Source organism: Thunnus albacares, chromosome 22, assembly GCF_914725855.1.
Source record: "Thunnus albacares chromosome 22, fThuAlb1.1, whole genome shotgun sequence".
NCBI lineage: Eukaryota > Metazoa > Chordata > Actinopteri > Scombriformes > Scombridae > Thunnus > Thunnus albacares.
Genome location: NC_058127.1, coordinates 20,272,230 through 20,296,391, shown reverse-complemented (window position 1 = coordinate 20,296,391; position 24,162 = coordinate 20,272,230). Strand labels below are relative to the sequence as shown.

The following is a 24,162-nucleotide window of genomic DNA, read 5'->3' as shown; positions in this document are numbered from 1 at the left end:
CCATATGGTATATGTACAAACTGGATATAAGCCAACATGCATATGAAAATAACGTTTTTTAACATAATAAATAAAATAAAAAATGCATTTAAATATTGCATTATATGCATTTATGCATGTACCATATTTAACAATGTTTAAAATGCATTTTCAGGTCCTTCTTGCAATATTCAGATACTTTTTGACAAAAGTGTCCAAAGTTCTCAAAACAAAGACAAAATGCCCTTATTCTGAAATTGGATGGTGAAACTGGTGTTTTGATTTGTTAGATTTACGTCCGTCATAATCACTGTTTGTTGCTGATTGGTTGAGGTTTGTTGGCCAATTAAAGGGCAAAAGTCATGCAGGTGCGCCATCCTGTGACGTAGCCAAGTCCTGTCAACAAGGCGGATAATAGAACATTTTATCACAATACCGAAAACACCAAAAAGAAAAAGGGATGAATGTCACAACTAACGCGCCAAAAAACTGATGAGGTTTTTCGTCACACCGGTAGAAGATGCAGCTAGATACATCAGTCATGACGTTAAAAGTGGATTTTACTCACCTGTTGAGCTTTGCTGTTGAGAATATCTAGAATACAACACGTCTCAAAGGTAAGGACTTCCTTGTGTAAATCAGTGTATGATTTTTTATTTGGACTGTTGCTGTATTTTCTGGACCATATTGTTAACTTGGCCAGTGATGCTGTGTGCTGTGTGAGCTATTAAAGAGTTGTGTGTTGGCTAAGTGTGTGTTGGACACCCGTTTACCTTGTGCGCCTGCAATATCATTGACTTCAGACTGTCATATACTGTTGGTAGCTTTTGAGAGTGTATACTCTGCTGAGGGATCCCTTGGTCACATGTGTATTCTTGTGTTGCGCTGTGTTGCCTATTAAGTCCAATTTTGGGGTTGAATTTAGTATCTTTGTCTGTATTCATGCAGTCAGATGCTGTTCCCAGCTGTTTGTGTCTCTACATCATTTCTAGCATCGCTCTGTCTTTCTCTGTCGGTCAGTGCTCAGTGACCTCCTGCTGTTTCTGTGTTGTAGTAACAGTTTAAGTATAGTCTACTCAGGATCTTTGACATAACAGACTTTCTGTGATCCTTTTGGCATGGCATTTCTCTGTATTATATCATTTCATGGTGTAGGTAGAGTCTGGATAATGACTCAAGCCCAGGGGCCCCAACCATCCCAAGCCCCCCTGCCCTCCCTTCTGTGGGTGTACAGTATATGTACTTTAGCCTTGGGAGGACAGTTCAAAATCACTTTGTGTATTAAAAAGCAATTTGTTTTTCAATGCATATACGCTGTAAGTGGCTCTATTCTCTGTCTATATGTGTGCACATGCGTCCTTGTACGCCTGAGAGCACGTATTTAAGTATATATTTGTCCGCGCTTCAATATGTGTGTATGTTGGATCGTACAGTGTAAGATATAAATATATATGTATGTGAGTGTGCGTGTGTAATGGGTTTGGGGAGTCAGCAGGGGTCCCGCGAGGCTGATTAGTGGACCCTACCAAATGTCATTAGGGGGTAATGAAAAAGCAGCCCTGGTACTAATGCATAATAAAGTGAATGGGCTGTTACATTACCACAGCATCCAGACTACGCCTGTTGGCACATCAGCACTTCATCGTCTGTACATGTGTGTGTGTGCGTAGCAGCTCTACATCGAATATCTGAGGAAAAGATGACGGAAACAGAGCTGGTTTGACAGAATGCCAAACATGAATGTATGTGTGTGAGAGAGAGAGAGAGAGAGAGAGAGAGAGAAAGGAAAGAATGAGTATGACCTCTCCACGCCCGCAATTGTGTGAGAAACTTTATATGCGTGCACGCATGTGTACATTGTAAATTTCTTTTAGGCAAATACATTGCATAAACTTCTCATGTTCATGGGTGCAAACTGTATTTTTTGCATATGTGTATGCCTGACAATTAGCGTATGCACATACTCAAATGTTTTACATACAGAATATGTGTGAGTGTATTTTGTTTGAAAAGTTCTCGTACATCTAAGTTTGCCTCTGTTGTGGGTATATGAGTGCCCTTGAGCGTGTGTGTGTTCATACTGCATGTGTGTGTGTGTCTTTGTACTGGCTCTGTGACTCCATCTACATTTTCCAAGAGTAATATCAGTGACAGGGCCAAAGGAACAGCTTTCATTCTGTGGTTGATAGAGAGAGAAGGAGAAGTAATAACTGTCTACTACTGTGGCCTTGACTTCACTATTGACTGCATTAGAGGCGTCGCATTCAGCTTCGTTATGCACTGTGTGTGTGTGTGTGTGTGTGTGTGTGTGTGTGTGTGTGTGTGTGATGGCCTTATGAGTAGTGCTGTGGAGTGCAGTGACTGGTTGCTCATTGTGCCAGCTGTTAAATGTAAGAAGTGTATAAAAAAGCCTTGTCGCTCTAAAACGTTAAACGGCTGTCCGTCTTCCTTTTTTTCCTCGACAGGGACCACAGTGAAGGGCGAACGAGGATGCGTTCCTAATCCATTCCCTCTCTCTCTCTCTCCCCCTCACGGCCTCTGTCACAGCACCATCTCTTTCTTTCTAAGTCCCCTCAGAATGATTGAATATTTACTCTCATTTAATGTAACTGTCCAAAAGACATCGGGCAACAGAGACACACACATATATACACAGACACACACATACACATGCACAGCCTAGTCTACCCATTTAATTAAGCACTCTATGAATAATTCAGTTTGAGCCTCTGGGCTGAAGATAATTATAACGATCAGGATAATAATGTTTATTTTGCTTTTTATTGTATTAAGACATCAATATCTCTGCAGTGCAGTGTGGACAGTTTGCAGCTACACTTCTAATGCCTGAAGCACCACCTCTAAGTGCTGGAGTGTCTGCTTGTGCATATGCATGTGTATGTTTGTCGCAGAGGGTGGCTGCTTGAATATAAGTGAGAGGAAAGTTAGAAAGGTATTAGAATTTGCCTTCCTCACGATGCCAGTGAGAAACTGGATACAGCTTTACTTTATATTTTATATCATGGATGTAACTATAAATTGATGACAATGAACCTGATAGTCGGTAGTTCTGTCCCGACGCTGTGATTTCCAGCTGTGACCTTGAAAACTGTGACTGTTCTCACTACCAGTAGAGATATCACAACCCATAATCCTCAGTTTAGCAGATCAATAATATATAATGTGATTACAGGCGGGCTCGCTGGACACAGCAGCTGTTCTCCACCCTATGCGGTTTCTATCAAGTTCTGATTAGTCAATGATTGTCTATTCTTTGCCGGGCATATGGAATCAGCAGTCTATTCGCTGTCACTGTATAGTCATTGATTAACCCCGGCAACAGATGTGGGAACAGTGATTGTGCTGTATTGTTGGTCTGCACCCCCGCATATTGCTACACTCTGGGTAGTCGTTTCTAAATGGCTGCAATTTGCTATTCTTTTTGAAGATTATTGTAAATCTTTTCTTCTTTATTCTGCAGGCGAGAGGTTGGAGAAATGGAATGATACGCAACTGAGTCATGAGCTAAATTTGATCCTGTGACGTATTTGTACTCAGGATGCGCTGTAACCTAGTCTTCTTTCAGCTGGTATTGTTCATTATTTCTTTCGTCGTCCTACTCGTGTGTCGCTTCTTTTAAAGTTGCAATCATCTTCATCTTCTTTTCTCATAGATTTGCTGTCAACATAATAGGCATCTATCCATCCCATCCTCCTTTCCATATCATATTCCCATCCATCATCAACCTTCCCCCATATGCACAAACACACACACACACACACACACACACACACACACACACACACACACACACACATCAAGTCTATTCTATTAGGTCTGAGATCCTTAAAGTCTACCATTGATCCTTCTTTCTGTCACCCCCCAAAGCTCCAGGGCTTCTGTTCAGACACCCAGCCTCTCCAAGAGGCCTGGCCCAATGATGGCCTCTCCCTCTGGGCTTCAGCGGCAGGGAAAAGTCCATCTGTGGAGCTGGACCTGGTGGAGTTAACCCATCAGTCACTGGGGCTGACGGATGGCCTAGAAAGACAGGGAGGTTGTTGGGTCACATGCAGACATACATACACACACACAGACACAAACTGAACAACAGATTGACTCTGTGTGTGTAAGTGGTAAATGGACTGCCTTTATATGGTGCCTTTCTAGTGTGTGTGTGTGTGTATGCGTGGGTGGTGTACAAGTCTAAGAAACTTGAGAAACTTTGAGCTGCCTCTTGTGTCCCCTCAGTGTCCGCCTCATTTGATTAGTGGCCTTAAGGGGCCCCGTGAATCAATAACTGACTTTGGTAGACCCCTTCAGCTCCACACTCAAGCCCAACAATAATGCACAGAGCTCTGCTGCAGTTCATTTAGGCCAAGCCGTCAATCATCAAGGTCCAGTCTGGCCCAGCCTATCTAGGACGCTGTAGGGGGCTTATGTTCGTGTGTGTGTGTTTATGCGGATGAGATATTATGTGTCTGCTTGGTCCATCTGTCTTGTGCAAGTGCGTGTGAGTTCCAATTAGTTCACGTTCCTTGTTGTCCCCGCCAATAACGGCACGCCAATATGAGCAGGTGGGTCGATGTCAGTAATCCTGAAGTCAGACAGATTTTTTTTCCTTTTAATCCTCCTTTTAACCAGGTAAGATCATTTAAGAAACACACTTATGACTTGCGGGTTAACTACTGGGAAAGCCGTGTACCACATACACACACAGGCTGGATGATGTCACTACCAGCATGACCATAATCTCCTACCACTGGATATTAGGTTAACTGCTGTGCTCAAGGGCACTTTGACATTAATTGTGGTGGGAGGTGGGAGCATTTTATCATCCAAATTTTCCCTTGTGGTCCAGTAATTGGAACGGTTGGAACAAAAGAACCATTAGACGACCACCTGCAGCTTTATAACGTGGATAAAAGACATTAAATAATTAAAACAGCAGCTTCATTCGTGTGGAATACTTGAGTAAACACAACAAAGGCTTGCGTTAAGTTATCCCACAAGTGATATGTCCATTTAAGAGGCAGTTTCAAAGTACAAAGTGTGGTATTTTAACATCAATAAATCATTTAAGACGTAAGTTAAAGGTGCAGTGTGTAGTATTTAGTGGCATCTAGCGGAACAGACTTGACAGAAACAGAGTATAATATTCATAAGTATGTTTCAATGAGTGTATAATCACCTGAAAATAAGAATTGTTGTTTTTTCGTTACCTTAGAATGAGCCCTTTATATCTACAGAGGGAGCCCGCCATGTTTCTACCGTAGCCCAGGATGGACAAACCAAACACTGACTCTAGATCTCTTGCAGCCATCGTAGGTTCTCCTACACGCTTGGAAGTGGAGGGGGAGGAGTATTCAGTTGGCTGCAGTCTGCAACCTCGCTGCTAGATGCCACTAAACCCTACACATTTGTCCTTTTAATTTCTGTGACACCTAGTTAGATTTGCAAGATTGCTTGAAGGCTTGAACGAGGAAGCATTTTACCATAATTTCAAATAATACAAATCTTAATTCTAGTTTTTCTGTTATATCTGCATGTCATCAGCTCCACTGCAATTTAACTTGTCAGAATGTATATTCACGTCTAAGGCTGCGGGGCTGTTATTGTCTCTCATCCTCTTTTAGTTCTTCAAATCAAAGGTTTAGTGACAACTAAGGCAAATTAATTGAAACACTCTGTTTTTGTGTCAAGAAGCATCAAGTCTTATAGTGAAAGTGGTGTTGATTTAAATGCTAAGTGCAGTTTAGTGTCTTGGAGGCTAAAATCAAATATGTCTTAACTAGATTAAACATTTGGCTAATTCATAGGTCTAAGATTTAAACATCTTAAGCTCAGTGAAAAATGATTTCATACTTTAGCCTGAAAATATGAGATCTTGCATTAAAAAAATGAACCCAGACTAGAACTCAAGGGGGGCTGGTTTGTGTGAAGTCCAAAAACTGTAATTATTTGGTAATATAATATTGCTGAGATCTTTTTTGACTATTGAACCAAGACAACCTACGCTTTTGAGTTTACACAGGCTTCAAAACCAGACTTCCGACCTCAGGTTCCGGCATGTCACAGGGACATCAGCACTCAGTCCTCGTGGTCATTTCTATGCCCTGTGTGGTCCGCTTGTCCAGGCTAAATGGAAACAGAGAGAGTTCGACAAACAGCCTGTCCACCCACGGACGATTTTCTTTGAGAACCTTGAAGACTCCACTGCAGCTGACCACAGTGCTACACACTCAATTTCACACAGACACACACACTTAAACGCACACTGTCACCTTCCCTGGGGTGCTGTCCGGCCAATCGAAACACAGCCCACCGCCCACGCCACTGTCACTCACTTGTAGGTCCGCCCGTCGGCTCTGCCTTCCCACACACACACACACACGCACACATGCGTAAACACAGTCATTGGTCGCCCACACGTGCCAGTTAACCTTCTAATGAGGCGGCACGGGTCGTGTCGTGTTCCGCTGCCCCCATGGGGCTGGCCGACTTGTCTGCGTGTCGGTTTTATTCCCGCCCACGCTGACTGCCTGATGGACTGCCTTGCTTAATTGACTGACTGAATTACCGACTGACCGTTTGGATGACTGACTGGGTAAACATATAGCATGCTGGGATAGCGTGGGCGTGGGAATTTGAATCAAAGCATGGGGGTGTAGAGTGGAGCGCGGTCCTATGGCTGTAGAAGACTCAGCCAAAGAAAAGACTGCAATATTCTTTTAATATTCCTATATGGACTCAAAGTATGCTGTAATTATTGCTGAGTGGTGACCTTATGCTCCCTGCACACCAACTGTGGACTTTATGGTATATTTTATTCTCCCTGTAATGTTTCTCCAACATTCCTAGGGATTTATAGACATCAGACTCATGACACCATTTGAAAACACTTTGGCTAAACCCTGAAATTAATTCTGGGTAATCTGAAAACTATTTATTGTAGCTTCAGAAAATGTGGGAAATACTCAAAGAGCGACTTGTAGGATTGAACAAATTCTCTGAACGTTACAAATGTTTATCCCTGTGTTTTTATTCTATCTCATCACCCAGGAATTGTCAACAGAGCAATTTTTTTTTTTTTTTTTTTTTTTGCAACTCTGCTTTAAGTGTGATAGTGAATGCACATTGTCAGCAGAATGTAACAGATCTGTGTAGGAGAAACAGTCGATTCAATTAATTTTCCTCACATTAAACATGTTACACACTCATGCTGTCAGTATAACGGCTGGGACTGCTCACGCTCAGATGTAACAATTAAAACCATTTGGAACTTTGTCGACTTGTACACAGAATTGATGGACAGTTATTTTAGTAACTATTGATATGCAGCACCTGTCTTGCTTTCCCTCGGAGTGTACGTTGTCATGTGTTTCTGAATGCGCGAGTGTGTGTGTGTGTGTGTGCATGTGTGACTCATGCCAGTCCCTCGGTGATGATCATCTATTGTGAGCGTGGCAGCAGCCCGAACACTTGACTGCACAACTGTTAATTTCTCTCTCAGTGCATAAATTAATAGTTCATAAATAAGCGAATAAATTAAAGAATGGATGGGAGGAGAGCGAGGGAGGAGAGGAATAGGGGCAGGAAAAACTTTCTCATCAGAAAAATTTAATTTCTCACTCCGACACCCACGAGAATGGGGGGAGGGAGGCTCGGGCGGCGGGTAATGGATGTGAGAGTGTGTGTGTGCGTGTGCGCACGTGTGTGTGTGTATGTGCAAAAAGGATTCATTTTCATCGTTTCTATCACAACCCTCTCAGCACTGACATGTTGGCTTTTTTTTTTTTTTTCCTTTTCCCGAGATTCATATTTGACAAACATCTGTGCCTATTACTGAACACACACACACAACTAGAGGCCTGACAGAATTGGTAAACTCTTTTTTTCATTATGAAGCGCCATGATGTTGATGCTGCAGAACGGCGCTGGTGCCATTTTAACTCAGTTTACTGATGTGTCAATAATAATCAGTCAATATGACCTTAAACTCAGCGTAGCTACTCCTCTGTCTCAACCCTGACATCTGGAGAATGTCACAGCTGGTTACAAAAAGGGTGGAGACGAAAGGTGGAGCATGACACTGGTGCTCACCTGACTAATGTCCTAGTAGAAACAATGATTTAGATCCATGCATGTAGTTATAGACTAATCCCTTACAACCAAGTCTCCCTCTGAAGCTCATAAAGACAACATAAACATTACAAGACACCATTATTCAGTGATATTTTCGACAGCATGGTAGATAATGAAACATATCTTCAAATGTCTGGTATGTCAGAATTAAGTTATATGAATCAGGTTTCAGGGCAGCAGTGGCTCCTGACAGGTGAATACAGGTTAGCAGCAGCAGTATCTTAAAGTGAATAGTATGACTGAAGGCTCTGGAGGCGGATGGTGTGTTTCAGCTTTCAGTGCATAACAGCCACTGGCCAGAGTGTGTTTTGCAGCAAGAGAAATTTGCAGCAGCAATTGCTTAAAACGGCTTGAATGATATACAGTATGGTTTAAGGCTTGCATTTTTAGTAGCGTTTTCCAGCCTCTTGGGAGTGAAAGCAGTTAGAAGCTGAAATAGTATACACTGTACCAACATCAGTAGCAATTAGAGGTGGGTTTTTAAGTAGAGTAATCTCTTATGTGAATGTGTGTAGTTGTGTAGTTTTCTCGGGCCAGTGAGGTCAGCTGATGGTCAGCTGATGTGGGTGGCACTGATTATGACTTCACACTCCTAAACTAAGAGCTCAGTTTTGGCAGCGATTTTTAGATTGGATATAGCATCTGTTTTAAGTTTACACCAATTATGAGCCTTTTAACTTAAGCAAACTGTTCTTAAGTTAAATTAGCCATGAGCACTTCATATTGTTTATTAGGCTAGACAGAGGATAGACCACCAAACATTTCTCTTTTCCAAGTAATACATCACAGGCTGTTGCCGAGCCTGGTGGTAAACATGGCACTACTTCCCAACTTTTCATCAGTTTATCATTAAAATTGCTGAACCCAACAAAGAAACTTGTTTGTAGCAAGAGAGAAAACACACTGCATTTACCATTTGAAGCATTGTGTGCTGGCTGCCTCTGGCTCTACATGGTCTTATACAACATTTACCGATCACAATTTCTCTAGACCTCAGCGAGCTTTAGGGCAGTTACAAGATCTTAAGAAGGCCTGATGGGCTCTCTAGGATAAAATATGGCTGACATTACTGTTCAAAATCGACCTTAAATTGACTTATATTTGTTACAGACCAAACAACTACTTCTGAATAGCCATCCCGTGCAAAAAATGCTTCCCCAACGTCTTGTTTCAATTGGAAGTATGTTGAATTTCTGAAGCAAGACAGCACTAAAAGCTATTTACTTGTGACTTTAAGGAGAATATGCCCTAATTGTTGATTAGCTGCATATCAAAAAATAATGTGCCAGCGTCCACAATGTGCGATAATGTGTGTGGTTCAGAATTTGTAATATGCAAAAGCTGATTTCCCTTGCTAGTCATTAGCGTTTCCAATAAACCGTGGATTGGCCCAGTGCAGATACTTGGCCAGCCATTTGGGCTTAAGGATGACTCCTTTGGGCTGGAACGTGGCCACGCTGGTGAACAGCTATGTTGGTTTGTTTGTTTTGATCCACTCCCCAGCACAGCATGCTGTTTGGAAGACTTTCCCGGGATTACATATACCATGAAAAGTAGATTACTACACTCAATGGATTCCGACCAAAGACTGCTGAGAGATGAGGTCTGCTGAGGTCTGCTAAGACTACTCCGATTCAATTATTTATTTTGGCGCCATGCTTTTGGATATAGGTCCTTGCAACTGAGTGAATTCCTCGGACACCTCTTTGACTTTTTATTGTCCTGAACCAAAAAAGATCAGACCCAGGTATACACCTTGAATCTATTACAAAGAGAAAATAAGGAAGCTCTGCTGCCCAGTTAGCCAGATAGCTGTGGAGAAAAAAAAGACAGAAAAAATGGGGTTTTTTATGCATGTTTTGCCTAGTGATGACCTCTCTGTATAACACAGAGCTATCTTTGGGATTTTTTTTCTGTGCAATGTTTCCAAACTTTTTCTCTGTGTGATTGTCCTGAATGTGTCCTTGAACAGAGCAGCCGACAACAGACGCTGCAGAGATCCTCCCTGTAAAAGTGTTTTTAATTATTAATGCTGGCCCTCCATACTGGCAGAACTCCAGGGCTGCCCGTGGACGGCCACAACATTTCACTCACTCACTGCCATGAATTATTCTTACGCTACATGCTCACGCTCACACACACACAAATACACGCACGCACACAAACACACACAAGCGAGAACACACGCATGGAGGGACGAAACCCACAGTGGACACATGGAAGGAAGTATGCTCGACTAACTAATAAAATATGACCATTGTACATGTGCACATACACACACATGCTCACTAATGACACAGTGCTCATTCAATAAAACACAGGACATTTGCAGTATTTATCATGTCGGCAAACACACGGAGACACAGCTCTTATGCAAGAATGTACACACACAAACCTGTATAGAAGAAAGTGTGCACAACACCACACATCCATGTTCCAGCTGTATGTTATCTGACAAATTACACACACACATATACACACTTCACCAGACACACAATAGATCCCCGAGCACACACAGGCCATTTGCAGTATTTCTTCTATTCAGTGTATTCCGTCCAGCTGTCAGCAGGCTGTCAGTGTGTTCAGTTGCCAGGCAAACAGCCCCGCCTCCTCCCAATAATAAAATATGCCTTTAAAATGTCACCCGCTCCCGAAAGAGCAAAAGCAGAGGCAACAAATCGATTCACATTAGTTGTTCAATTGACTTTGGCTTGAACTTACAGTAGCTCTCACTCTCCCTCTCTCACCCCATCTTCTCTCTGTCTTTGTCTTTCTTTCTTTCTGTCTTTCTGAAGAAAAACTTTTCTGTCTGTATGTCTTTACCCTCATGTCCCTTTCTAGCAGGTTCTCTGTCTTTCTCCCCTCCTCGTCACCTGCTTTTTTCCATTTGGCTTTTTTCCTTTTCATAGGTTCACCGATCTCTCCACCTCCTCTCCTCCCTCTCACTTCTTTCTCACCTCCTGTCTATTTTCTTTCCAGCTAATCTAAGCGAATGAATGCAGCGGTGGCGGTGGCTTCAGCACAACTCCTATTCTTTTCTCTCCCCGCCGACCATCGCCGTGGCAGCACTCATTTCAATTTTCACCTCGTTTTAGACTTATCACATTGACATCATTAAGGCTCCCTCTCAGCGGCGCACTCATTCGTTATCCTCTCCATTTTACACCTTTCTATCTCTCTCTCCCTCTGTTTGTGTGTGTCTCCCTTTCTCTCGCTCCTCTCTCTCTCCTTATCTGTCTCGCTCATTGTCAGAGGATTTAAAAGGCTCTCTATTTGAGAGCGGTGAGTGTCTGGGCTTTGGTTTTTCATCCTAGTGACAGAAACCTGTTGAAGTCTCCTTATTCAGAATGTAAGAGTTGGACATTTTTTGCCTTTTAAAGAGGGTAGCAGGTAGCGGCATTGGGCTTGTAAATTTGAAAAAGTAACACATGACTCTTCTGTTTGCTCATTTCAAAAGCATTAATATTGCTTTTCCCAATACAACTTTAGGGTTGGGCTAAAAATTGTCAAACCAGTTTGATATTAAGCCAAATATCGAATTTTACCACTAGGTGTCACACATGACTCAGTTGCTCCCAAGTGGAACATAATGAGAGCCCATGAATGACAGTTTAGTGGCACCACAGTCAGGACAACCGAGAGACACATTGTGTTTTTATTTCTTACAACAATTTAACTTTTCTTCTTGTGCTAGGGTGCTGTATCTAGCTGTAGTGTTTTCGGTTTAACAGCCAGAAACACCACGACCACAATCCTATCCATGCTAACTAGCTACTACCCGACATGCAGGCTAGTAAAATGATCAAATGAACACAAGCTGCTCTCAGACTGCTGGCGGCTGTAAGCAGCTTGGACAGGTTTATCCGGGTTATCGGTGAGATCTGTGCCGTTAGCCCAGGTCAGCCTACCTCCTCCAGCTCATATTTGGCATCCAGCTGCGTTGACAGCAGCAGCCGGCCCTGTCAGTGTCAGAGCCTCTGTGTGAGCCACTTAGATGTCTCATGATAACAAATGTCGGTTTAGTTGGTTCGTATAAAGTCAAACCGGTTTAAGCTTGAACACTGGACCAGACAAGCAAAACCGGAAACCGACCCAACCCTACCTCGGAGGAATGATTTTTATTTAGATTTTAACAGAACCCAGCAGACATGTTTGACAGTTAATTTTGAATATAATGATAATTCAGCTTCCATTTGATATCTGAAATTTTTTGCATTACTGTATTACTATACTGTTGAATGAAATAACACATTACTAGTGCTGAACTATATAACTATTAGTTGATTGGAAAATCAGTTGATCAACAGAAAATGAATTGAGAACAGTTTATTAATCATTCAAGTCATTTATCAAACAAAAAGGGCAAACCTTTACTGATTCCAGCACCTCAGTTGGTCGATTTTTCTCTGCATTACATCATGGTTATTGAATATCTTTGGATTTTTGACTGTTGGATGGACAAATCATGCAAATTGAAGACTTCACCTTGGGTTCTCTGAATTTGTGATGAGCGTGTGTCACTGTTAATCAGTTAATCAGGAAAACAATCGCCCTATTGTTCACTTATAAAAAATAATAGTTGAGATTGAAACATGAATGAGAACTTCCTGAAGTGTTAAAGTGTCTATAACAACTTGGTTCACATAATGAAGAAACATATCACGTAGTGCAATGATGTGTTTCATTGATGAACAACAACAGGACTCTGTGGCACAGAGGAATAAGCTATCAGGCTTTGGCTACACAGACAATACTTAGTAGGATCAGTTTATTGTTGGTTTTGGTCTTTTCGTGGGATTTGTTTGTTTATAACAAGAAATACATATAATATCACCAGCCTTCTCCTTAAATGTTGCAGACATAAAAGGAAACTAAAGGAGAAATGAAGAAATATGTCATCATCCCAGTTTGGTCAAATTCTGCTCCAAGTAAAACAGTAAACAGAAAATGTTGATTAATCCTTGTAATAAAGTCTATCTTGTCATGTGACTGGCCCAGAGCTCTTCCTGCAGCACTCTACTGTACTCCGAGTTTATGCATACAGGCTCGGAGCTATATGTTTGCCTGACTACTTGCACCAGCTTATCTTCCAGCCAGCAGCATCTTGTTATCTGTGACTTGGAAATAAACGCAGTCATAATGTGCGGTACTTTATTCCTCTTATCTCAGTGCAATGTTTTCTCAACATTGAATCGGTTTTGCCACTGTGTTGATACTTCACTTGGCTTATCTCATTGTGTTGTCCACATTAGAGGAGGGCTGCCGGGTCTCAGAGCCCTGCTGTAGTTTGCTACATCTGAATGTTGCCTTCTGTCCCGGCTCTCTCCTCCGCTTATCTGAACAGCCGTGTTTTCACAGACGGTGTTTGACACGGAGGACCCTACCGTTGGCAGGGTGGAGCTGACAGGTTAGAGGTCAAGTGAAGTGAAACTGGCAGAGGGAGAGGTCAGGAGAGAGGAAAGGAAAGAATACAGGGAAGGGAGATGGAGGTGGAGGAAGGTTAAGACCCCACTGAAAAGGAGCCCAAAGTTAATATCCCTCGTCATCCCCTGTGCCTTAACCCGGGGCTAAACTAATATGGCCTTTCCTAATGAACAACAGTGGCCCACATCTGCATTGTTAGTCAGGAATCCAGGCTGCCATCTTGGATCAATTTGAGGGCAAATAAAAGCTCAGTGCCAGGGCCATTTCTGTGTCTCCGGTGTCCCGCTTGCCACACCGCAGGCTTTCACAAGCTGGGAGTCACAATGTGAGACTGTGCCCCAGGAGTGGAAAGTGAAAGCATTTGCACACACACACACACACACACACACACAGAGCTCACCTCCCATCTATAAACAGGAGCCCAGGGTAGGGTGCGGTCCTGCGGCCAGCATTGAGGTTGTGTGTGCAGGGGGAGAAGGTACAGGTTAGAGGCTGGTGGCGACAGTGGCAGCGCCGCGGTAAGCCTTACGAGCCTGGCGTCATGCACCCAGCGTGTCGCACCTCCCTGCCACCAGAGCCTGTAAAGACGTTTTAGAATCCTACAGCCCTTCTCAGCAGGAAACTGAGGTTTGCTGATGGATTTTTTTTTTTCTTTTTATAAACATCTAAACCAGTACGCCCTAATTAGCATCCACTCTTTGCGTATGCATATTCGAGAGTGTGTGCACGCGCGCATACGTGCTTGTGTGCATCTGTCAGCTCTGTGTGGCATGTGTGTATTCACACTTGCCCAGATGCACACTAAGGGCGTGTGTTCATATAGTGTTTTTCTCTGGCAGAAAAACACTGGCATGAAGCGCTTGTATGGTGAGAGAAAAAACTTAACGCTATGTTAACAGAGGGTGAGGAGAGACTGTACAGCTAACAACAAGCTTACAATGCATAGGTTGATAAAAGCACAACATTCACCACAGCAACATTCAGTGTCTGGCAGTTCCCACAAATGTGCTTTTCGGTCTTTGTAATGATAGTTTCTGTCTGACATATCATAAATCTCAGGATAGACAGACACAGCCAGAACAAGCTTCCCCTCCATTTTATTTGTTACCAGGGTGACAAGTCCGCCCCATCTAATATATGATTGGTTGCCTGCAAAGGAGCGATTGTGACGACACCAGCACCTTTCTGAAAAGTTCATTTTCAACTAGAAGCGCTCAGAAGAAAAAAGACAGCCGCATGATGCCGCATACACTCTCTCCTCATTGGGAACAAATGAAAAAAGCTGGCACTCAGAAAAAAACACTATATGGACACCAGCCCTAAGGCTGCTTTATTTTGATTGTAAGTGTGCGTGTGTGGGTGTGATGCTGTGATAAAAGTCAAAATAAGGCTGGCACATGGGATCGTTTATCTCGCGACAGACCACTTCTGTCTAATTAGCTTGAAACACAGTGGAGAAATATAGGCAACTGTAATTAAAGTAGGGGATCAAGATTTGTGTGTTGCACATATGGTGCATGTGAGTCAGTGTATGTCGGAGTCCCTGTGGTGTTTCAGGTGAAGCTATCACTGCTGTCAGAGTTAGTGTGCTGCATATGTTCAACAGTTTCATTTATACCTCACATGTCTTCTCTGTGTCATAATGGGAAGGTTAAAGATTTGCTGGTGGTGAGTAAGCCTAAACCTTCAATTTCAGATTGGGTAAATCAGTGGGATGTTCTAAGATGCATTTAAATCTAGTATGTTGGCAGCAGTTTATTTGAACTCTTGAACTCTTCAGTGTTTCATGCGTCTGGCGAGGTGAAAACGAAGCATTCGACTTTACAAAGACACCTAAAAATGCAGCTCTTTCTGTCCTCCTTCCAGACAACTGCAGCATGTTGTGGTAGGAGTGAGAACATAATCTGAACAGGAAATTGCTCCGGAACGCAAGGGTTTATGGGTATATGGAGACAGATTATAACGTCTTAAAGCCAAGTCAGTGATGCTTGGAAAGCATAACAGAAAAAAATAACCGAGGGCAGATTTCAGTCTGGGCTGATGCTCAGATTCTATTTTTGTGTGTATTTTTAACTGCTTTGCACTGCACAAAAGGTTAATTATAAGAGAACAAACCCATTATGCTAACCTGAAGTTTAAGGGACTCGGTTCAGATTTGTTTTGTGCACCCCCAGGGCCAAATTTACAACCTTGTGGGAAGTTACCAAAAATCTAATAAAGAGGATATTTTGTCTGGGTTGTTTTTAATTGTCTTTGAACCTTGGTTCACCTGTAATTAGGCAGTGTGTACAAAAATAAACTTAATAAAAACTGCAAATTCCAGCATGATTTCTACCAAAGGAAACAAAGCATCACATGATTGTAGACGTGCATATTTTTATATAAAATCCAGTCAAGAGCAGCTTTACACAGAATGTGTATGAAGGTGCAGCGTAGCCTAAGAACATACCTTGATGTATTGGTCTTGCAGACATATACAATCAAGTCTGACTCCGCTACCTGTCGTTTTTTTTTTCCTCGTTGTGACATTTCTTCTTTACCTCATCTTTACCATTCTTGTTGTGTTGCACATCGAGGTTTCGGGAAAACAATTTGTCTCAGCATAGAATGTGATAAATGAAAGCCATATGTCTTTGCAAGAACAGATTGAGCCCTGTGTGTGCTGACAGTACATTTTGTCCCAGTGGGGCTTCCATCTAAGCCTTGACATTTTCAGACAATATTGCGGTGTTGAGCCACAGTTAGGATTTCATAAGTCAAGCTAACACTAGAGACGCAAGTGTGTGTATCTGCTAACATAACGATCATCTCTCTCCCTGTCTCAGTGTTTCAGTGTCTCTGTCATAACACTTATTACTTTCTGCAGCATGTATGTACATGTTTGTATGTGTGTTTGCGTGTCTCAGAACATACTCCCAGTCTCTGAATATGTGTTACTTTGAATTCTTCTCCCTGTCACTATATTTGTCCTTTGTTTCATAAACCTGTCTGCTTGTTGTCTGGGGTAAGATGAATTATTTTTCCCTATTTATCCCCACTTTTGTCTTTTATCTAGGTGTTTTTTTCTTGTTTTGCCCAGGTATCCATGCCAGTAGGTTGCATAGTCTCCAAGGCCTTGATGCTGATATCTGAACTATTGCTGCACTTTTGTACCATCCCCATGAGCAACTGCTTGGTAAAAACAGGCTTTCCTCTCTTTTCAGTTGTCAGAAGTCACAAGGAAGGGCCTGATAGGGGGCTGAGAGAAGCTTCAGTTTTATATTTCAATATAGTAATCGGCCTCTACTGCCTCTGCTATACAACAGTGAAGAAAGACTTGTCTGCAGTGCTAATGCATTATAGATGCAGAAGAAGTGCATTAGGGGGAATTTCTAAAGTAGTACTGTGAATATGACTTTTTCTTTCTATAGTCCTTTAGCTGTATGCCCTAGCATGTTATATATATCAGATCCTGACTGATACTGGAGGCTGCTACAGATGTCAAAATTCGAGAGTTAAAGACATAATATGTAACTTTTCCGCTTTAAAATGTCTAAAACCAACTAGACCAATGTTATATATTTTGTTAAGTTGTGTACATACATCTGTCAATGGCGTCATATCCCTTTTACTCCCTCTACTTGCTGTAACTTCTGGAGAAACATGGGAAAGACCAGATGATACATCAGAGTGAGGAAGGAACTCAAAGAACTAGCTAGCCATTCTATTATTTACTATTGTTTGTATTTCTCACTCATGATGGAGAAGGATTATTCATTGCCGTTTGCTGCACATTCTGACGCCGAAGCTGTCCTTGTAAAGTGCAAATGTACGGGTGAATCAAATGACCCAAGAAGATTATGGGGCAAGAAGAGAGCTAAAACAAGGGTAAATATTGGTGTGGCATTTCCAAGATGGAGAGCTTCGTGACAAGCAAGGACTACAAATAGACGCCGATCTTGCATGTGTTCTATTAGGAAGGTAAGCAACCATTTGGCTATAATTATTGAAATAATAATAATAATGATAATAATAATAATAATAATAATAATAATAATAATAATAATAATAATAATAGCATGCTGTATATTATTATGATGATACTGATAGCAGTCTAGTGAGTTAACTAATGTTAGTTAGCTAGCTTCTATAACAATAGCTTTATGATACTGATAGCAAACATTAGCTAAGTTAGCTCGATAGTGTAACAATATTATAGCCTATATGATAGCACAATGCAGTGACTCATATTGAAAGATCCTCTTCTTTTCATGAATTGGAACGTGTAACATATTTGTGTCTAGCCTCAGATTCAAGAGTCTCACTTTACTCCTCAATCCAGACACACATGCTGGGTGGTGATACAAATAGTGTAATGTTACAAAATACAATGGTTTCATATGGTAACTTATTCTGTCTTTGCAAATAGTTGGAATTAACCTTAGCTAGTTACTAAGCCAGTCTTGGATTGAGTTTGTTAGCTATCTACAATGTTGAAAAAGTAATGGCCAGACTGTTTGTGTGTTTGGTGTGAGGAAATAGCCAGATCAGGCTCACCTTGATTTCCCCAAGGCATGTTATGAAATGTTGGCTGTAAGTTTGTTAGCATCCTGTGTCTTTGTGTGAGGCTTACTATCAATGTATTATCAGATTGTGGCACATGCAAGATTACACCTTTTTTTCCCAAATTGAACAATTACCAAAAAGGAGGACCATCCACACGTCAACTCCAAGCAAGAGACCTGGAATGGAATGCCTTTTCAGGCTCTCTCTACCGTAGCACCATCCACTGACTCACCATCAGATAGGTAAGGAATGCTGAATTCTTAGAATGTCACTTCTCCAAGTTGCTGCATATGATAAGTACACAGGTCAAATGGTTGAAATGTGTTTTACAAAGACGACTGCTTTCGGGAGCCTGGAATTGAAGACCTTTCCATGGCAGTACAAGTGCCTCATGCCAGCCACCAAGCTAATGCATATGTAATGGTAAGTTAACGTTATGTAATAGAAATGGTTACAATGGTTTATAGTTAACGTCACTTGAGGCTATTTCATTAGAATGAAATGACATAACATGAATATAACTTTAATACATTACCTCATACGTGAACATGTTTTCACCTCTCTTCTTTCCTTCTTCTGTCTGAGTCACGTCAGATCGATTTCCATAGGCGATGGTGGTTGTTTAACAATGAAGACAAAAACTCCCATGATCCCACACTACTTTAAGATGTCATCAAACTCAAGCAACAGAAATTAGCCTAAATACCGTGTGTTTAGAAGATCTGATAAATATATATTGGCAGATGTTTTCTTTTTGTTTTTTTGTATATGTGAACACATAACATAAACAGCTTCTTTTGATAAGAATCCCGTAAATGTGTTTTTTTGGTTATCTTTAGTTATTGTCCCTATGATAGGTAGTAGACGGGATATTTTAGAATTAAACTAAACATTGTTTCTAAATGATCTCAGATATATAATTTGGCATTCCTGTACTAAAAGTTATACATGCTCATACAGATCTATACCATTGACCAAGGTCACATACTACTTGTAGCCTATGCTAGTTTGCTATTCCCTAGATTGGCACACACACACACACACATATATATATATATATATATATATATATATATATATATATATATATACACACACACACACACCTAAAGAAATGCATATGTCTGATCTCACTTCAAAGTTGTTTTCAAAAGTCTTAAATTTAAAAGTATCCCATTTATGGTCCATTTTTAATTTCGATGTATTGTTCAAATATTATTCAAAGAAAGGGCAGCAACTAATGATTATTTTCATCATCAGTGAATCTTGCCATCATTTTCTGTCATCGTTTGGTATGTAAAATGTCAGAAAACAGTGAAAAATGCCCATGGCAACATCTTCAAATTTCATTTATTTTTGTCAAATCGAGAGGTATGTATTCAGTTTGAAAAGAAATCCAGAAAATATTTTAAATGGTGGAAAGAGTATGAGTAACATAATTTTCCTTAAAAATTAACTTATGATTGATTATCAAGATTGCTTTTGGTTTTCTGTGTATTGACTCATAGATTAATAATTTCAACTATAAATTTAATGAGATTATTAAAACGTCACGTTAAGTTTCTTGACAACATGGTAGATGGCACTAGTGAGATCTTACTGCCTTACTATGTAAATTTTTCAACTAATTCCACAGTTTATGTCATCTGAAGAGGCTTGATTTATTATAGCGCTTGTAGTTGCTGCTACATACAGTATATAGACACAGTTGCCAGTTTATCAGGCATACCTCAGTATACATAACACATTTATACCCTGCAATAAATTCAGCCCTCATGAAACTTATTATGTTGACTTTTTTTTTTTCACTGTTTTAGAGAGATGCGTTGATTCATCTTTATGGCATTTTTGAGCTTGTTTGTGGTGTGGCTGATTTGTCATTGATATGAATGGGGTGAACTACCGTAAATATTAGAAACGCCTCTCAGTATAACGCAATACATTTTAACAGTACCACAAATGCTGAGAGTAGGAATTTATATAGTATAGTACATAACATTACATAGTAGTATATAGGACATAACATTTGCCAAAAGCTTTCAGAGATGTGACAGTGTTTGTTCATTCTGGTGGAAACACAACAGAGAGAAAAAGGAAAGAGGCAATTCTGCACTTTATCCCCCTTTCAATACATAATGCTCACTCGGGGAATTCTTTGAGCCACAGCCACAATCATCGCCACCCTCTGCTCCCTCTCTCTCTCCCCTCCTCTCTTTGTTTCTCTCCCTCTACCCATCATGCTGCACTGCTTGCTTTCTTCCTCCTCTTACAGACTCCTGTGTGTGTCTGTGTGTGCGCTGCCACATCTACTATGTATCTGCACAGCATGTGTCTCCTGTGTGAGTGTGTTCCTCGGGTTTTATGCATATATATATATTTTAGATGTCTGATTTCTCCGCTTGTCTTGATAGCTTAGGTTTGTTTGCATGCGCATGCATGCGTGTGTGTGCTCCACTGTATCCGTTATGAATCTGAACTACATGTCTCGACATGTAAATCTCATGCATCTGTTGTTTATGCACATTATTCCTGTGGTAGTCGTTATAGCTTGCGTGTGTGTGTGTGTGTGTGTTTGTGCTCTTGCATGCAAAGGGATTTTTTATGAATATGGACATATCCGTTATAAATCCGATGCATGTCTTTTTATCTGTTCTGCATTTCTGATTTTTCCACTCACCTTTATAGCTTGTGTGTGTGTATGTGAGTGTTGATTTATATTCTGCAGTATATCTCTATTGTAAATCTCTTGCATGACTTTCATGTAGAGTACAGTACGTCTGAGTTTTCTGCTTGTCTCGCTAGGTTTTGTCTTCTCAGTATGAGTGTGCATGTTTGCCGGCGTGTGTATCTGTGTGTGTGTGTGTGTGTGTGTGTGTGTGTGTGTGTGTGTGTGTTTGCCTGTCTGCTTGTGTATTAATATGCAAGAGAAACAGCTGGCGTGGCTAATGGCTGTCCCTCCCCACATCCCTCCCAGATCTAGTCCTCTCCTCCACACTCTGCTCATTCAACTGAACACTGCCTTCTTCTTCTTCTGCTGCTGCTGCTGCTGCTGCTGCTCTTCTCTCCTCCTCAAGGCTTCAAACAGAAGCAGGTGTGTGTGTGTGTGTGTGTGTGTTTGTTGGAGGGGATGATACTGAGGCATAAAGCAAAGGGGAGAAAATGCAAAAAAAATTAGAGAAGGTTGAAAATAGGTGAATGTGGGATTAGCGTAGAGGAATTATTTACAGTAATGATGAAAGAACGGAGATTGCGTTAGTCTATGGAACAGTAATGTAATCACCATGCAAATTTAAATTAAAGCTAACAGCATGGTCTTGAAGTCCAGAGAGAATGAAAGAGAAGTGGAAGAGTAGGAGGAAGAGAGAGGTTCAGCATAAGCGAGTTCAATTAGCTGAATTTAGCCTATTAATTAGTGCTATTAGCAGCACCACGCTGGGGTGTTACTTAGTGAGCGTATGCGGGTGTGTGTGTGTGTGTGTATGTGTGTGTGTCCATTTGAGATTTGACATGAAAGTGACTTGTTAAGAGGTATAAACAAGAAGCTTTGAAATGCCAGAAACAAAAAATACACACACTCATAGACACACACACACGAATGCAGGTTATGGAGATGTGGTTTGAATTAGCATTTTTGAGTGCATTCCTGCCCCTAGTTGCACAAACATAGACTTCCACACATGCACTGAGCAGTTCGGAGTGTGTGCAGCAGTGCAGGCCGTTTTAACCCGGACTGTGTGTGTGTGTGTGTGTGTGTGTGTGTGTGTGTGTGTGTGTGTGTGTGTGTGCCAGGCTGTCGTGAAGTGGGCGCAGTTCGGCGTCCTGGCTTGCGTGTCTTTTCTTCATAAAAATGCCACTCAACTCCTCCGCCGAGGAATCAGGAGCAGCTGGCGGCATTTTCACTCTTTTTTTTTTCCCCTTTATTTTCTCTCCTTTTCAGGCCACTCTAGTTCCCTCTTCTAGAGTCTCTTCCTCTATTTTTAGTTTCCTGCATTCATTTGTGCATTTCTCGGTTTATATCCTCACTGTCTGTTTGACTTGGGCTCTATCCCTGACTTTTCTTTCATTCTTCTTTTATTCTTCTCGGGGTTTTTTTGTCTGGTTCAAAAAACACTCACCGGCTTCTCTGAGCTCCAAGGCCGGGCGCTTTGCTTTTCACCAACCCGAAAACACATGAATCATTTTTATTCATGATCAGACAAGCCTCTGAATGATGCTGCTGGGGGCTCCAGGGGCCAACTGTGCGTTTGAGTTCTGTGCAATGATCGATGGTGAGAAAGAGGGTTGTGTGTGTGTGTGTGTGTGTGTGTTTCTTTTTCTTTTCTTTTTTTTTTTTTGTAACGGACGATCTTGAACTATTTTCAAGTTCAGATGAAAATAATTTGCCATAGCGAGGTGCCGATGCACAGCCAACACGTGTACGAGCATATTTCTCTACAATCATACACATATTGTAGTTAAAGGAATGGAGAGAATGATGGAGAACAAACAAAGGAAACCTCAGACCACCCTCCTCTCTCCCTCCACTTAGGCTGTGAAGCTCATCAGCTCCCTCTGCTGGCAGGAAGAGTCACTTCAGCAGGCCACTTGTTGCCTCCCCTCCACTCAATTGGTTTAATTGTGTTCTTATTTATATATTTCACCATTGATTTCTCTGTTGAGGCTGACATGGCTCTAATCCACAGCGACTGGCTGTCATGGTGTGATGGATGGAACAAAGCCAGTAAGCAAACACAATGCAAGACGAGTGTGACACCCTCGTGTGTGTCTGTGCGAGTCGGAGTGCGTGTGTCTGTTTGTTTAGGTGTGTGTCTGTGTTTGTGTGTGTTTGCTCTTGCATCTCTATCAAAGTGTGTCTGCGAACAGATTTGCAACACCGTCGTCCCGCCGTGCGCGTATTTGTGTGTGTGTGTGTGTGTGTGTGTACATGACGAGCATGTGGTAGCTGCCGAAGAAAAAAAAAAAAAAAAAAAAAAACAAGAGGCAGGACAATGTGTCATAATTACGCTCTGGGTGTCACCGTGAGAACAGCGTTAAAGACAGATGAGGTGGTGTTTACCAATATGAACAGACAAATAGAACACCATATTGGTGTCAGCTATCCCCCTCTCTTTTTCTCTCTCACACACACACACAGACACACACACACACTCTCCCCATCCCTTGTGGCCGTGCTTCCCTTGTCTGTCACTTCCTGTGTGTATTTATGGGTGTGTGCCAGTACGGTAAATGTATGCAGTGTCTGCCCCATTTCTTCCACTTGCTTCAAATACGACAGAGGGGAGGAGGAGGAGGAGAGAGAGGAGGAAGGGGGGGCAAATGAGAAAAAGTCTCGCAATAGATCCAGGCCTGGAAAGAAGGTCAGTGTATTGCTTATCAAAGAGGAAAGAGAGAGAGAGACATAAGAACCAGAAATGAAGCACAAAATAAAAGGGAAGGAGGAATGATGATATTGATATGACATAAACATTTATGACATCACCCTGATTTAAACATGTATATTTATGGCTTATTGCAGGTATAGCAGCAGGAGTAGAAAGGTAGGGTTGAGGTTCGACAGTGTTTTATCCAAACTGGATCCACTATACTAATAGCTAAAACTCAAAGATTTGAGCGGTGATATGTGTGAAAATTTAAGCAATGAGTCATCATTCTGTTCATGAACCACAGAAATACTCACAATAATACAGCTCTGTTCTATAGCGGCACCATCCTGCAGAGAGCCAGTTGTTTACCTCAAGAAATGTCGATATTAGACGCTTTCATGTCTCACAATTTACATCCAGTGCCAAGGTCATTGTTAATGCAGGAAGTAATAGTAGTAGTAGTAGTCGTAGTAGGTGGAAAGTAAAGGTGTGAAAGACCTTCAATTCACATTCCCCTTTCTATTAATCGTATCCATGATCTTTCCGTAACCTTACACATACCAGAGATGCCGTGTGCAGTCGATGTAGAAAGCGGGAATTTTAATTAACGATGACATTGGATATAAAAAAAAAAAAACATTGTGGTAATAACAATCATCAAACAACAAAAATCAGACAAAACTAAATTAACAGTGACCTTTGAAAATAA

General features: G+C 41.4%; 2 long non-coding RNA genes across 2 annotated transcripts in view; both read left to right on the top strand.

The window, feature by feature from the left end:
* Positions 1-244: 244 nt before the first annotated feature.
* The window catches only part of LOC122974509, a 66,403-nt gene continuing 42,485 nt past the window's right edge, over positions 245-24,162 (top strand). The window contains exon 1 of the long non-coding RNA XR_006400393.1: positions 245-596. This is a non-coding gene — a long non-coding RNA (uncharacterized LOC122974509). The remainder of the gene's footprint in view (positions 597-24,162) is intronic.
* Positions 17,111-19,137, top strand: LOC122974510. Its single transcript, XR_006400394.1, has 3 exons — positions 17,111-17,505; positions 18,232-18,332; positions 18,425-19,137. It is a non-coding gene; the product is annotated as an uncharacterized LOC122974510 (long non-coding RNA).